A 17,681-nucleotide genomic window follows, 5' to 3' on the forward strand; every position below is an offset into this window, starting at 1 on the left:
CTTTTCCTCCTAGAATTTCTAGAGTTAGAAATGCAAAGAATCCATCTAAGTTCATAGGGAGATGTTTATGTAATTATATGTATATAGCAGCTACAAAGAACCCATTTTCATTTCATAAACACAAGAGGTACAATATTCACCTTCTAGGTTAAACAGTTCACTAAGAACACTTGTTTCGATATTGATTGATCTTTAAAAAATCTGCATGTTGGAAATTGTGTGCCTCTCTTGGAGAGGTGAAGCAAAGTAATTGAGCCATAATATCTCACAGATACTAATTCCAAGAAAATAGTTATTACATCTATCATCCATATTGACATTATTACTAATAGCAGTGTTCTCCATCCTGTGTAAAGCAAACATTTGGAACAGGGCAGGGATATAAGACCATTATACCATCAGGACCATTCTCCTTTAATTCTGTGATTAAGGCTAAAAAGACTCAGGAAACCTGTTTATCAGATTTCTTGAATTCCAAAGGGTTTAGCTGTAAAAATTCAGCTCGTGCAAAAAGGAATGACTTAGGAAAAGATGCCATCATTTCTATTCACCTCAGCCAAAGCTTGTTCTGAAAGAATTTCCACTTAAACAAATGGGACTGTTCATAAAGCCAAGTCTATTCAGTATACCTGCAAGTGGAAGAAGGGCGCGTGCAATTTTGAAGCACTTTCCTACACGCTTCTTCCCAAGTTACAATATAGTCAATGTGGCCACTTCAAGCGGTGGCAGGATCACAACTTGCAGGGCTGCTCCAAAAGCACATGTCTCTGCAGCTCCAGCTAAGATGGGATCTCTAGCAAGCGAGATCAGCGTACGACTGAGCATGCCTAAGAGCACAGTTGGACACACTGTTCAGGCCATGGCTAATTCCAGTTAAAAGTTTGTGACCCTTCACATTCTTGCAGCGGTTGTGTCACCATCCCTCTTCCCTTCCAGTTCCTCAGATTTGCCACAGCTTTTGGCAGAATCTGGTTCCAGCTGTGGGGTTAAGGGAATGAATGAAGTGGTTGGGATAGACAGGAATGGTAACCTGAATCAGCAGCAGCTGAGGCAGCACATCTGAGCACACGGTCAACCTGAGCAGGAGCGCTGAAGTCACACATCAGCTGGTAAGCCTGTGTAACTAGCTGTCTATAGTCCAGCTGAGTGCATTATCAAACAAAGCTGCTTTTCCCATCCATTACTGTGGTCAATGTCTATGAGGAGGTGGAATATACAGTCCCATCACCAACTAGAATGATTCCATTTAAGGCTGAGGCATCCCTGCAAAGTCTAGTCATAGATATGTAGGGAGAGTAATGATGTATAGTTTACATGCAAACCCTAGGACCATCAATAGGGTTACAAAGCCAAGTATTCAACAGTTACACCATGATTTTGCTCACCTGTGAACTCTAATTCAGTCCCTTTGTGACAGCCTTTGAGACATGATCAAATACCATTATTTTCTAGCCCCAGCCCCATTCTCCCCATCTCCATGAGGTTACGTACCAAGCTCATGCCATAATGACCTCCATAACCCACACTTAGCCCTTTGCACCTCAGGCCCGCTCTTTCAAGTATGTGACCTCATTGCTCTGCCAGGTGGATATGCTGCATGTGGGACAGAAAAGCCAAAAATCTTGTCACTGCACAAGATTAATCTGCTTTTAGAACTTGACTTTATTAGCCATATATTTATACCAGATAGCCTGCTTGACACCATTGACCATGAAAATCTTTCTTGAATTTCTTTCTAAAATGCCTAAATTGCTGGGGATTGTACCAAGTAATCAATCTCCAAATTCTAAAATGAAACAATTCAGAAGTCTATGTTGCAAAAACCTTTGGTGATACTGGCTTTAGAAGATCAGAGAAATGAACCACAGCTACAACCTGCTTACCCTGAACAATCTCCATATAGCACTCATGTAACACAAAGACACTCAAAAAGAACATGTTCATTAAAATTCCCTGGAGGAAACTTCCCAAACTACTACAGAAAACGCCAAGATTTTGGAACACTCATTCAAAACATAAGGTAGAGAATATGAAGAGTTATTACAGTGTGGAATTGCTCTACATCACTTTCAAACAGCAGGGGAATGCAGTACTTTCAGATGCAAAAGATGTAAATGCAGCCTTTAGAGGGATCACAGAAATTTCATTTGCTCGTGTAGTAAAGATTGCAGTCTCCTTGCAGTCCCCATCTTTCTCTTCTTCTCATTCAGGTACTTAAAACTCAGGGTAGAAGGCAAGGTAAACTCAAAGTATCAAAAGGTATCAAAGTGTAAGGCAGTAAAGAATGCCAGTGGGGGGAAATTATGATTGGAAATCCTTGGGATTCTACCAGCCTTACTAACCAGCTGTTCGTGGTAACTAAGGAGGCACTCACAGGAAGAGGAAAGTCACGCTTAACAAAAGGTACTACAAAAAGGCTAAGGTAAGAGGTGCATAGCAAACTAAAACTTTGGTCCCTTTTTGAGAACTGCAGAACTTGACTTTGAGAATGAAAATGCAGGGGCTGCCCTAAGTACCTTCATGAAGGATTGGGAGGCCCTGATTCTGCAAAGACTGATGCACGTGCTTAACATTACACCCTTGAATAGCCCATTGATTCCAAATTCCTTGCAGGAGTAAAACAGAGGATAAAACATCATTTATCTGAGGAGTGAGTGAAGCCAACAAAAAATGCATTGCAATTTTCTTCTTAAGTATGTCCTTATTTTTATCATGGTACTTAATAAACCATTACCTGTTGAGGTATATGCATCTCATTTCCATATTTCATAAGCCATAGATATTTATCATGTGGTATTTTGTTGATTTTTTCATAGTGCTATTTCAGAAAACTAAACTTGAAACATAGTTTCTGCAATAAAATTTCCCCCTCTGGATAGTATATTTAAAAGAACAAAAGAATAAAGAAGTCTGATTCTCAAATTTGCTGAGACTGCTGTCATTACTAAATGAATCAACTAATTGCATGCTGAAAAACGTTCTTATAAGGAAGGTATCCAAATGCTAATATCTCCCTACTGTTTGGTGGGAATAAGTAATGTTAACTTTCTGCTACACTAACTGATCTGAAATAGCAATGTAAATTGATAAAGCCAATCCCAACTGATCTGATTTGGTTCCTTTTTTTTTTTTAAAGGATGGAATTTTTTTTCTGCTTTTTTCCTGACTCATGAAAGACACCAGACAGTGATGTGGATGATGTGGTGAAAGCTCCAAAAGAAAAAAATCTACTTAAGTCAAGGAGTAGGGGAAGTGGTCACTCTGCGAGGTCATTTTCCTGTGAGACTCTGTGACAGCTGGAGAAAATTAACCAAAATATCTGCATTCCAGAGAGGTATAAAAAGAAGAAAGAAAGGGAGGGGAGGGGTCAAATGTCTTGTGGAAACCTGTAGGAACGGCAATGGCATTTTCTATATGGGCTCACTCAATCTGGTTTCCTGACAAAATTCTACAAAAATAGGAGGAGATTTTTAAAGTCTCAGAGGGTAGTCAGGCAGCCAGCTCCCTTAAAAGTCAGCAGGACATTCATTAAATTTGAACAGATTAGCTGTATTGGATCTTTTCTCTGATGCTGGCACAGGGACCACACAGAAATCCTATTCCTAACACTTTATTACCATTTAAAGCTTTACAGATCAGTCACGCTTCCACAGTGGAAGAACTAGGAAGACAGCAATAATACCAAGGTAATCAGATGGATTCTTTGGCTTCCGTGTTTATAATTTTCAAAGAAATAGCCGGTCAATGACAAATTTGCTTCTACACTAGTTCTGAATCCCTGTCATTGTTTTTGTTTTGCAATAAAATAAAACTAAAATTTTTCAAACATTTTCAAAATTAATTTGTATTCACTTAAAAAATCCCACAGGTTTTCATGTCAGGTGATTCTATTTCTCCCTGGTCAGAACCAAACCTGAACTTTAAAGTCCAAATCCTGTCAAAACTAGTGTATTTTTGTGAAACATTTTGACTCCGCTAAAGCTCAATATTAATTGAAACCATACCTTCCTCCTTCAGAACACTTCCATTCCCATGGATCTTCTGGTCATTTCAGACTACTCTGCAAAACAAAAACCAGAAAACAAAGTCTCTTTGAGACAAAGAAGTTTGCTGTTGTAATTTCAAGCAATGACAGGAGAAATCAATTCATGCATAAGGGATTCTGAGGTAACAACACTCTGCCCAAATCTGCAGATCCACGCTCAGGAGCTCCTTCAGTGTGAATAAGACAGACAGAAGGAAGCAGGCAGGACTTGGTAGATGACTCCCATAAGGACAAGTAGAGATGCACATTAAAGGGACTCAAAAGCAGAATTAAGATTTTTTTTCAGGCTCCCAGCCATTAGAGTTGAGGTAAAGATTTTAAAACAGCACAGCTGTCATTTGGGCAACTAAATGAGAGCCAGATTTTACAGACCAGTCTATATCCATGACCTCCCACTGCAAGATACAGAGCCAGATTTCCCTCTGAAAATCCATCTACCTCTTTAGCTTTGTTGGGAAACTGAGCCTTTCCGAAAGTCACATGCTAACATCATAAGCCTTTCTAAAAATGCTGAAAAAAGACAGAAAGACAGACAAATGCTACAAGCGGTTTAAGACATCGCAATCCTGTGCCAGATTATCTACAAGTGGAGAAGCAACTACTTCATATCTGCAACAAGGCTATGTATTGTGATATGATTGGGATATTCCCCATCCACAGGAGATTTCACATTCATTACATCAAAGATAAAATAGCATAGCTTTAAATTAACAAAAGCAGCACCCTTGGAGAATGTTGCAGAAAGATTTCATGTGGTCTCCAAAACCTAACTCAGCAACACTATATTCTTTCCATTGCAAGATACCACCAGTGTCTTTTCCTCATAGCTTGACCATTTTGTTCGAAGTCTCTGTCCACAGTTATCACAATGTCACTATTCTTCATTTAACCTAATTTTCTCAGGCAGTTTATCTTTTTGTGGAGCGAAAAGAAAACAGTATCTGATTAAGGAAGACAGATTTTTTTTTTTCTAAAAATTTATTTTTACTTGCCCATTCTCTCCTTTCCTTTTTCCTTCAGAGGATAAATAGCTGTGAAGGAAGTAAGAGAGTTCCAAATAGAGAAAAATAAAAGGATATGGAAATTTGCATTGCTTACCCCATTTAATGCTAACCCCATGCTGTACTGCTTTGGAATCTGATACAGATATTGCCCAGGTAGCTCAAAAAAACCCCCAACTATTTAGAGAACAGATAATGGTTTAAAATAAGCATAAGATGGTCCAAAATCACACCTAAACCCAGAGTTAACCCATTTAAAACTCAGTTAACTATAAAGCATGTTGCATTAACTTCCTTTCTAAAGGAAATATTTCATGCTTACACTTCTGTTTTAATTTTTAAATGGACCAGAAGCAGAAGTTTGAAATGTTATGTGAAGCCTTGTTCTCACAAGATTGCTGCTTGAGTTTTACCTCAGTGAGATTCAGAGAACTTCAGATAATCTATTCAGCTTGTTATCTGAACCAAAATGCTGAACTTCTTTTGAAAATTACTCATACCCCTATCTTTACCAGACACCTTTTTTTATCCATTGCTGCCTCTAGGCCATCATAAAACCTCTCCCCACACTGGGGATTTTCTTGACCTGGTCATGACTGTGTGTATTTCTGCCATGAGAGCGTCAAGGTTTCCTGGGTACTCTAACCACTTATTGCTGTTCATAAGGAAGGAAAAGGAAAACAATTCACGACAAGCTTACTAGTACTTGCCATATTTCTCTCAGTATTTTTACTGTGGTTAATTTGATTACTTTTTAAAAGGTAAATATTGAAATATGTCTATTGACATCCTATTATCTGTGGTTGTATATATACGGAGGACAAATCTTCTCCTCCACCCAAAGCCAAAATAAACAGGTCTTGTACGGGCAAGTCCCAAATTGGTTGAGAATGATGGATTTCTCGCCACAGGCTGCAGAGCTGTTCCACGCCTGTTACTGCACTTGAGGTATGCTTTTTTGCAAAGATGCTATGTTTCATATGAAATCTTCAGACAGTAGCTTTCAGCCTTGATTGAAGCAGTGTCAGCTTAGCAACATTTTACTTTTGCATTCTTTATTAATAGGAAGAGAAAAACATGACTTAATGTTATAAGAAGATATTTGGCTTGTTTATCTACCTTGATTTAGAGACTGCTAATCACAAAAACACTGTAACAGGCTGGATAATCTGGCTTCTTAAACATAATTCAAGGAGCCATTTTCAAATTAGCCACTTTTAATTAGAATATGATGTATGCAAAAGCCCTTCACACCTTTTTAGTAAGCTGTGCAATATCTTCACACCAGATATTTGCAAGTACAAAATTATGTGAGATTATTAAAAAAAAAAAAGGAATAATTCACTAACCAGTCTCCTTATTCTTCACTGAATTCTGTGTTTGAAAATACACTAAGTCTTTCTCAAACAAAAATAATTCGTAGAGAATCAGCTATCAGTATATATACCAAAAGTGGTAATACAGTGTTCTGCTCAGGAAAAAATCCACTTTTATGATTCAAATATGTATATTAGTAACCAAATATTTAGTCCAGGAACATGTACTTGATAGAATCATGGAGACTAACATTGACGCTGTGTGAATCTGTGAACTGTGCCGTCTGCAGCATAGTTGAAAACTGAAACAAACATCATTAAAAGTTGCCGATGTGTATCATACTGGGTGATGTTCTGGTATTTGCTTTCAGGTAAGAGCTTTCCCCATCATAAACATATTTCTCCTGCATTATCATTTAAAGAAGGGATAACAATCCTTTGAATGATTTTCTGCTACTAGGAAGGTGAGTAGGTTATAACTATTTTTGTTCCACGGATCAATCTCTATTGCTTTGCGTACAGAGTAGGCTTAAAATGTTACCACTAGCAATTTACACCCACTTGCTGGCCATAAATGACTTTCAAGGTTCAAGGCAGTGGATTGTAAAACTGCTGACTTCACTGCTGGAGCACTAAAGAAGAGAAGAAACTGGATGAGACAGAGCAAGTCCTAAATGCCTTCCATAATTAACAAACATGGCAAGACAAGTTATGAAAAACAAAGGAAGACTGGACAGATTTATGCTTGAAGTCTGGTACTTTTGAAAGTCTGTCCAACTACAAAAGTCTCTTTTGATCTACATTAATTGAAAGCACTTAAAATTCAATCACACATTTATGGCCACATGTTTAAAACTGACTCCTAATCTTGCATCTGTAACCCACTGGTCAGACTGGAATGCCTTCCTTCTGCATCCAGCTTACAAAGAATACAAGTCTAATGACAGTCGTCTTTAGTTCCAGCTGTAGAGTTTCATACTTGTGGCATAAGAAGTCCCTAAATTCAATCCTAAGTAGTATCCACAATGATAGTCATCACGTATCTCCAACAGTTCGTGACAACAACCACTTGTGGAAACAATAAGCCATCTGTGGATAAAGACACTTGTTCTGGTTTGGTTTCTTAGGGCAGTTAGAGGACATGATTCAACTCAGTATGACTTTGCGAGCTGACCTGAGATGGAGACCAGCGTCTCTGCCTTTTTGTTAGAAGGCAGGAGAGCAATGGAAAGGAGTTCGCAGTTTGAAGTGGCAAGCGGTCAGCAAAATCAAACCACCATGCATGTGGCTGTGAAGGGATACAGTAAGCATCTCTTTTGACCAGCTATGGGAAAGAAGAAGAATAAGGAAGTCAAGGAGCCACATTTATTCCCAAGGTTGCTCTTAGATTAAAATCCACAATGCAAACCTTATATATAACTAGGCAATAGGACTCCATCTAATGTCACAGGAACTAACAAGACAGAGAACTTCTTGCCTAGATCCGCTAATCTGCACCAACAGTGACTGCAGGAGCAACAAGCAAGCCCAGCTTTGAATCCTTTCACAAGTCAAGCCACTTGTGTATATTATATTCAAGATTCCTGGACCCCTACCCTTTTAGTTTCCCCCCAAACACCAAAAGATAAAAAAAATCCTGCTTGAATATTCCATTACGTTATGTATGAGGAAGAGCTCTGTTAAAGGGCTTGCACTATTGTACTGTTTTGACTAATAGTTTGTGTGACATGCATAAGGAAGACCAGATATTTGCACCCATTATATTTAAGGATTTTTTTTGCCCAAGGACAACTTGTAAAACCCATTGACATGATTTGTGTCTGAGCTGATGAGGAAAAAAAGAAAACACTGAATCCAGACCCTCAATATTTTATTGGTGTTTCTGAACTTTTATTAGCTGTACTTGCTTCCATAAAATCAATTTAATAAGGGGAGCAATGTTTTGGTAATGCATCAAAAGCAGTTCTTCTCTTCAAAGGGCATCTTTTTCACTCAATCTCTTCTCTAAAGACAGTGACATTAGTTTTGTAAATTAATAAACAGGCCAGCATCTGAGGACTGCATGAAGCCTCCATCACCCCTTATTGTGCTTTCTCTTCTGACCCCACTTTCCAGTGCAGGGCCCTCATCTCGACAACAATACCCTGAAAGCCTGTGTGGCACTCTGGGATCACACTTGAAAAGGCCTTTGGCTGAGGCTGGCTTTCAAGAAGGGGGGACAATTGGCAAGAGGCCTGTGGCTATTCATGCAGAACAGGCAGTGAAAAATGCCTGAAGTCAGTTTCAGGGGTGGGCAATGCCCAAAAAAGAAAGCCCACATAACATGAATGGCTGCTGCTAGGAGACTAAAACCAAAGGCATGCTACTAGCAGGCCTCCATGTGCCGACATCAATGGGTTCATCCTATCCCTATTAGGGGCCTAAAATGATGGAGAAACATGAGAAGGGACTATAAGCAGGAAAGGAAAATAATACCAAAGTACACAACGGTCAATGCTTATATTGTTATACTAAACACTCAGAAGGAAATAATATTTTCTATGTTTAGTACCTTTTCTGTTAACAATAGCTGCATCGGTTACAAAATCTAATAAGCAAAATAATTATGGCACATTTTCCTGGGGGAGGAGAGCTATGGACTTTGATAATTAGTCATTTCTCATGCACATAATTAAGCGTGATTATAAAAACATATTGGAAAAGCCAAGCCTGAGTTGGAATTGCTCTAGATCTGGTACTGGATCAGCTCCAGTCCCCTGGATATGCACACACAAGTCCAGTTCGGGTCCAAACCCAGCAGTACTGGTCGGAGGGAAACAGGAGGTCTACGTGTTTTTCAAAGGAAACCACTACGGTGCACCACAAAAGCATTTCAATGGCATACAAATGACCCAAACCTCAACTGTGCTTAGGGTTAGGAAGCCTGAGGGGTTCTGTCTGCAGCGTGGATCCTGTGCGGCAAAAGGCCTCTGGGTCCAAAAAGTTAACTGTGAGGTATTTACCTCACTTTAAAGTCACCAGATAGTTCTGGTTTTTTCTTTTATAAAATACAGTTTAAAAAATCATATTGTCCTACTAATATTTCGCACTGGAAAACCCTAGCATGGACTGATAAGGCTGTTTTGAAAGGAGACTGTCATTACCCTCATACTTAATTTCAGCAGCATTCTGAAAATGACACACCGGTTTCTGTAGAAACAACCCATCTTCTCTAAAATCCTTTCCATTTCAATACAGATGTTGGCTCTTGGCTAGCAAAAACCTTGAAAAAAATGAATTACAATGTCTAGTCATGTTTGGACTTATTTCTAGGCATGATCTCAGCTCTTAAAAAATGATCATATTATTTAGTTTATGAGTAATAATGTCTGACTAAAAAAGGTATAAAATACAATATGATACTATAATCAGGTGATTTATTGCAAGCAGTGATGTTTATTATTCAGTGTGGAAGTTCAAGAAACCTCCCCTTCTTGCAGTTTCAGTTATCTATTCCCCCCGTCTGAATTTCCAATAATTTCTGAATTTGGTGACAACCTTTTCCCTTTCCTCACTCAGAGCTAACTCAGTACCTCTGCTGAAAGGAAAGTAAGGTCTTCCTTACTGCTGTGCTCAGCTCTACATGAGGTGTAGGAAGAGAGTAGCAGATACGTGCCAAAAGTGGCCAGAGGATAGAAAGGAGTGGGAGGCACCCTCAGACTTCCCTCTCATTTAGTTGCTGGTTAGGGTACGTAACTGGGTGAGCAAAAGGCAAATCTGATGCTCCACTGAAGACAATGAAGTAATCTGCTGTCCTCCAGTGGGAGTCAGGGAAGGAGCTATGAATGCTGCAGAAAAAAAGCTGCTATGATCTACTGATACCTCAGCGAAGACTTTAAAGTAACAATTCAATGCCTCATTTTTCTGTCCATTTCCATTAAAAATTTCTAAATATATGATGGAGTAAAGCTTACTCCCATGTGTGATCTTAACACTTGCATGTATTTCTCTTGTATCTAAAACTGCTCCTGTAAATGGCTAGTTCTAGCAGAAAATCTGTACTTGTTCTGTATCTCCTAGTTTATTGACAAGTAACAATTGCAAAGATTAAAGCAGTTAGGCAAAGTCTCAAGAGCACTGAAACATTTTTCGTTTTATAAATTGAACAAGTGGACACAGGTAAGGCTAAATGCAGCTAGACCGCTGCTCTGCCAAAGAAACTTGTGTGGTTGTGAGTCCTGTAGCTTCTCAGTCTTGAATATTTGGGACTTGATATTTAATTCATTCAGAGGGGGGGAATCAAGTAGATGATTTTATGCTACGTGGGCAAGACTGACCCTCTAAATCAGGAATCTGAAAACTCTGTCATAGGTTTCCCACATCCTACCTCAAAGCCACTGCTTCTCTTCCTCTCTTCTTCACAGCTGAGCAAATCATTTCCCCTCCATCAAAATGATGCACCCGTGCAGCAGCGAGGACACTTGTAAAGCACAGAATTGTATTTGGGAGATTTAAGTTTTCTTTTGAATGTGAAGTATCATGTGAAGTAAAAGAAGAGTCAAAACATTTGAGATTCAGCCCTGCCTCCATGGATGAACAGTAAATTGTCTAAATCTCTAAGGCTGGAATTTTAAAAATCACACTGTTCATATCTTATGACGGACACTTAAAGAGGTTTTCTGTGAGGTCAGTATAGAGCTACATATGCACCACCACGCGACAGGACAGATTAACTCTCTAGATATGTCTTTCTCTCTCCAGGGACTAAACTCAAATTAGGTACCACAGGTAGGTATCTAATATTATTTGAGATGAATCTAGACTACAATGTTAGACTGAATCCATTCCACTCCAAACAGCAGGAATTTTACTGTCTAGGATTTGAGTTTAGCTGGCATAGGACTGAAAATCCTTACCAGTGTGCGTGTTGCAAGGGCTGTTTTCACCGTTTCTCTTATCTATTTATATTAACACACTTGAAGTAATATATTCAGCACACATCAGATTTAACAACAGAAAAAATATTTGAATGTTTCAGGTTTTTCAGGATGTTTCAATGGATTTTTAATATAATCTGTGTCAATCGAAGGAGCATCTTCCTGGCTTTGGGAGTTGTGAAAACGGCCTTCCAAAACCTGAAGAAATATATCTTTTTTAAATTTGTGAGATCTGAAAGGAGAGGGGTGGGTGGTCTTAGCCCTTCAGAAGGTCTCTGATCCTCTGACCTATTAGACCATTAGTTCACCTAACCCAACCAATAGCTATTCAAGTCTAACAGTACAAAGAAAGGTGGTAATAAAAATAAATTATTAAACAAAAGGAATAGAAATAAGCAGTTCAAAGTTTTTCTCCTCCTGTGAAAACCAAAAAGTGTAGAGGCTATTCCATTCTATCTATTCAGCCAAGATACCTACTTGATCTTGCCAAGAAAAAGTAAGATTAAACTACCATGGGTACCGAATGGGTACTCAACTACAGGAATATGGTATGTTACTGACATTTAAAGTATGTGCTGTGTGTACACTCTTAACCCAGCTGCCCATTTGTTTGATGTTTAGCCACTGTTTTCTGCTTAGGCCGAGGGATTTTGCATACTGAAGCCGCAGTTCCTAACTAGTAATCATTTAACTGAAAATACCGAGACTGTTGGGAGAGAGGAGAAGTCCCACATGGATCCCCTGGCTGGTCTACAGGGGCTGCTCTTGTGTGCGTCTCCCAGCTTCAACTTCCCGCAGAACAAATTGTAGCTCTCAGACTTTTGGCCAAGGGTCCGTAAGGCAGAGTCTCATGTAACTTGCCGTTTCCTTGCCATTGAAAACATTGCGGAAAAGCAATACATCGCACTGGGTCTAACTTATCATCAGGTTTGGCCCCCTCTGATTTTTTTTTTCTTCTTTTTATTCCAAAGAGCATTCTCTAAACATCTCATAACAGCAACCAGAGCCAGACAGCATGTGGAAAATGAGAATATCCTCCTAATACATAAACCATTAGACAGCACTTGCTCTCTATTTGAAAACCAGAAATAAGATGATTTTTCAGTCACATTGCAAACATCCACACTGAAATCTTTACTGGGGTTTTGAGGCTAGGGAAAGACTCCCAAGTCTGATTAGAAAGTACAGCTACCAAGGAAGAAATATCATGGCTGAGGCATTGGACTGGAGACTCTGCCTATGTTTTTCAGACCCTCTTCATGCTCTTCGGTAGTTCACTTAATCTCTCTGCTAATCCCCCTGGTTCCTCTGTGCAGAATGGATATAATAATATTCTTGTCTCTCTTTGTTTGCCTTTTAAGCACTCAGCGAGGGAGTATGTCTTAATATGTGTTTGTAAAGCACTTCGCACAAAAAGACTTCCAGAAACTACTAAAATGCAAAGCATAAGTATTGCATATTCCCACAAACATTCCTTTTCCTCCCTTTCAACCCCACTCTCAGTTCCTCATTTTTAATAGTTTGTTGGTATTTTGCCAATTACCAGATAAGGGGCTAATCTCTGGTGGTTAGTGTGAGCAACTGAGTTTACACCAGTGGTGTCCACTGAACAAGCAGCCTTCTGCAGTAGGTCCACACAGATTGCACAACAGACCTAGACCTGCGTGTGCCACCAGTTCAACCACAGAAAAGATGCTGTAGAAATACCTAGCTATAGTGCTGGCTCTAGTGATCCTAGAAATGGACTGTATTTCACCTAATGTCATTAAGAACACATCTAAATTGCCTCCGTCTTTGTTTTATAACCACAGCTGCCCAGTAGCTTTGTTTAGAAGATGGATACATGAAATGCCAACCTCTAGCTAATTTTCTACTCCCCTTTGGATTCAAACACCATAGCATGTTTCTCTGAGTGAAACCATAGTACTTGCCACATTTCCTAGGTTGTTTGGTCGTTTCTTGGAGAGTCTCATTGCTATCATTTTTTTTTTTTTTTTTTACAGCTGGCTACAGGCCTGGAAAAAAAATTGAGCTAAGCTTCATGCCAAGACAAAACATTACAAAAAATAAGCTAAGAGTTGTCTGCCCACTGAATCTATTCCAGTGGTCCTTTGCTAAATTAAATGTGCTGAATTGAAGTCAGTGGAAGTGTTACCTCAGCAATGAAGGTAGGACTGGGCTTACCTAGTCAATAAGTGCTTAAAATGTTATTCTTGCCTGAATAAAATCAGTGCTATGAAGACTGAAAATCCAAATTAGTGGGAGAAATGTTATTGCCTGGTAAGAAATAGTGATAAAATGTACACAAAACTAGATTTTGGGACATATTTTGAAAACAGGTTTGATAAATGGCCACATAGAAAGGTTCAGAATACAGTGGCAGCACACTTTGGTAGTGGTTAAAACCAGACTTGAGGTACAGCATTGCTAATTATTGCCAAGCACCAGTATCAGTGTTTCCCAAACTAGACATTCTTAACCGTTCTCTTGTCCAGGGCTGATTCTTTTTCCTGAAGTCTGAAGATAACTATGCACATGCCTAAATTTAGGCCTAAATCTAGGCACGTAAGTGAAGCAACAAAGTCAATTGGACTGTTCACAAGCTTGAAGAAAATATTCTTAAATAACATCCTGAATCCTGAGTCTTGGACAGGAGAAGAAGTAGGTCCTAAGCCCGAAGATGAGGTTAGTCTTTTCTCTTTCCTTCTCAGCATACAACAGGGGATTCCCTGCCCATCCTTCCCCTGGATAAGTGCCAGTCACTACGCTGGCAAGATGAGACACAAACACCTGTGTGCCAGATCCATCCAGCTCTGCTCCAGCCTCTTCCCAGTTTGATTTCAGATAACTGCTCGCGATGGCAGTGGAAAAATACACAGGGGGTTCCATAACAGAAGAAAGTTTTTGAAAAAATCTTCTTACTGCTTGGCTCCTTTGCTGCTGTTCATTTTTTTCCACTTCTTGTGTAACCTCAAGGGCTGATAAAACTATTGCTTTTCTACCTGCAGAAGGTAGCTGTCATGTCACAGTAATAGCAGATTTTTATTAGCTCAGCTGAAATCTGAAGCCAGGAGAAATTCACATCCCCTTTCTCTAAAGAGGAAATTCATTCACCTACTTTTATAGGACTTTTATTGTGTCTTACAATAAATCTACTGAAGACCTACCCTGAAATGATCAGTTTCCCGTAACAGGAAAAATATTACTCCAACGTAACACATTCAAAATCTAAAATCAGATTTTTTTTTTTCCTCTGGATGCGATACAATCCTCCTTATTTTCCATCTTTTTCCAGACTCAAGCCATCTAAAGCTGATCACCAAACCTTGCTACAGATCAGGCCAGTGGATGTTTCAGATCTATCAACGGCTACTTGTATTTTTAGCATTTTAATGTATTAAAATCTTCCAAATTTTATGTAACCCATATATTACTCACAACTCCTTTCATTTATCGCCATTTTTTCTTTTATCCCTGAAGAGTAAAAACATCAACTACTGAAAATCATCAAAATCCAAATGTTAAGGTCACAACACAATAGTTTGCCTTCCCAGTGTGGTTATCTACTTAAAATAAAACTGATCACACATCCCTTTCTATGATTATAGACCAAAAAATAGTTGCGTTGAGACACGCTTTGACTAATCCATCCACTGGCCACTAGATAGGACCAGTTGCTTCTAAACATCCAGAGAGATGGCACATTCTCTGTATCTGGAGGCTTGTCTTTCTTTAGCCTCAGTGATTCCAAAAGTATTGCCACAAGGCCGGTTAACTCTCAAGCCTGGCTGTTTTCCTTCTGTGCTACCGCTGGGTCAGTCCCTCCGACTACATCCATAATTCACCTTATCCAACCCAACCCTCCCCTTATTTTATGTTATTCTTTGGGCTTATTCTAGTTCTGTTGTTGCTGGATAAATAGCTGCAAGTGAGAAGAAAAATAGGTTTTGCATGTATACTTTCATGCAGTCACTTCAAATTTGTACGCACTCCATTTATTATGGGGTAGGAGGAATAGCTTAAGTGTTTAGCACAAGTTCAACAGTCATACCCACTGCAAGAGATTAAATATATAGGCAGACTGATGTTCTCCACGACACAGGAGGCAATTCCTTTTCAATATGCCATGTATTTCAAAATGGAATTGGCTGGAGATTTTCAATGTCCTGTCATGGAAAACCCACATGAGGAAGGTGCAAGGTTGAAGGGTGATGCCTACTTGTCCCACAGGTATATGCAGCCAAGTTAGTACCCGACCTTTACTTTTTAAGATGATGTTGTGTTTAATTTTTGTAGAAAGCAGATAACACACTAGAAATAATTGCCTTACATGAATGTATACATTAGCAAAATCATATAAGGTTATAACTCACAAAAGAAGAAAATGCTTAAGATGAATGTAGCAGAGCACTGTATGCTGCAATGGATCAGCTCATGTTGGGTGAAAAGCAAACAGCAGCTGTTTGAGTAGGTAAGAAGCTGTCTCTGGCTACCTGAAGCAACTTGTTCTAGACAACACCCTCAAAGGACATTTGCATTTGTATCAAAATGTTTATCTCCAGAAGACAGGGAGAGGTGATCACTGAGGCAACACACTAGTTAAGATGCAGAAAACCAGATTTAGGTTAAAAGAAAAAAGACAAAGTGGAAATAAGAGAATTAAAAAGGTGGCTAATAATCTTGGCGAGGTCAGAAAGCATCTGCATTTCCAGTTAACATCATTCTTAAGAAGTAAGAATTACAGGACATGGTTAATTTTTTTCCTTTTCTATTTTAATTAAAGATAGGGTAAGCTGAGGATGTCTGTGTTTGGCCAGGAATTTGGTAGGCACTCCCCCTGTGACCTCACATAAATTTGATTTGTCTGTACCAGAGCTAGGACAAATTTTGCGCTGATGTAATACTTCATGTCGGGCAACTTCATTTATATTAGTGGGCTTACAGAGAACATTCTTCATCATAGCCTTTAATCACTGATTTCTGTTGGAAAAAATAACGTGTTGAAATGCATTTCTACGTGTCTGCAAGGGTACAATACATTTTGGTAGGATTTCCATGCTGGTATTTGGGAAACAGCAAATAGGTTACCCTGATCGTGACAATCCACCCAGAGTTTAAACCACTCTCAGTTTATCCCCTTACTGTAAACTAGCTGAATCCAGAAGCAAGGCAGATGCTAACAGACAGGTGAGCAAAGGCCAAGCTAGCGCAGGAGTACGCTTAGGCTAACCACAATATAGACAGAGACACTCTGCTAGGCAGTGGCAAGCCATATACAGCCACATTCTCAGGCTCTGGAAAGCAAAACAAACAGAGTCCAAACGCTGTGGAACAAACTTGGGCCCATAAAGTCCAGACTGAATGAAACAGAGCTCAGCGCAAACATGGTCCAAAGGCAGTGGAAAGCAAACTCAGGCAAATAAACTCGGGGCTCTGTGAAAGAGAGCACAGATAGACACACTCCAAGCACAAGTAGAAAAGCAAACAGAGACAAATATAGTCTAAACTTAATGAAGCAGATAAATGAAACGTAGCTGCCTCACTCTCCAAGCAAAATCTAAGCAACTTACTCCAAAATCACCAAGCTGGAGCAACTGTGGTTCTCTTACAGGCAAGCCACAGTGTTACCTTCTCTTCTCGTACCCTTCATGCCTTCCACTCACATTCAGCGTGGCAGACTTATTCTTCACTCCTCACTGATCCACAGTAACTGCTGTGGGTCAAAAGCTTTCAAATTTTTGTGTTCCTTCAGCAAAATTTAAAGATTTTGGGTATTTCAAGGCAACCTTAAAATGGACCAAGGAGACCTTACTTAAAAAAAAAAAAAATATATATATATATACACACACACACAGAGTTTCTTTTTGCACGTGTATGATGTTGCTTTACAGGAAATGAAATAGAGACAACAGAGACTAGATAACAATCAACATATATATATATATAAAAAGGAATGAAGAGCAGAGAAAAAGGGAAGCTAAAAACTTCAGAGACATTTCTATACCTGAGATATGTAACTAATACGATGATGATTTCTGAAGTATTTAAGAATCGGAGAAAGCTTCCAATAGTTAAAGCTTTTTGCAGATGAGATAAACATTCAGTAAATATTCCTGTCCCATATTGGAATAAAAAAGGATAAAGTACTTTTTTCACTTGAGGATGATAAAGTACTTCCCAGTCTATTGGTAACTGTAGAGGATGGTAAAGAGCATCAGTTACTGGTAAGTACTTTAAACCTTAGATTTGGCCCCAAACAATCCTGAAGACCTGTCTGAAGAAATTCTCCGGCATGTTTTTAATGTATCTTGGAAGACCGGGAAGATTCCCATGAAATTCAAGAGTGCTATATTCAAAAAGGGCAGGCAGAATGACACAGGCAGCACCAGGTCAGTAAGGCTGA

General features: G+C 39.2%; 1 long non-coding RNA gene across 1 annotated transcript in view; it reads right to left on the reverse strand.

Moving 5' to 3' along the window:
• Positions 1–17,681, reverse strand: part of LOC148057037 (uncharacterized) — a 274,920-nt gene that overhangs the window by 156,222 nt on the left and 101,017 nt on the right. Inside the window, exon 2 of the long non-coding RNA XR_015701163.1 lies at positions 4,005–4,060. This is a non-coding gene — a long non-coding RNA (uncharacterized LOC148057037). The remainder of the gene's footprint in view (positions 1–4,004; positions 4,061–17,681) is intronic.

The sequence above is a fragment of the Nipponia nippon genome, unplaced genomic scaffold, assembly GCF_047370975.1.
Source record: "Nipponia nippon isolate SJK-2023a ecotype South Korea unplaced genomic scaffold, ASM4737097v1 scaffold_10, whole genome shotgun sequence".
NCBI lineage: Eukaryota > Metazoa > Chordata > Aves > Pelecaniformes > Threskiornithidae > Nipponia > Nipponia nippon.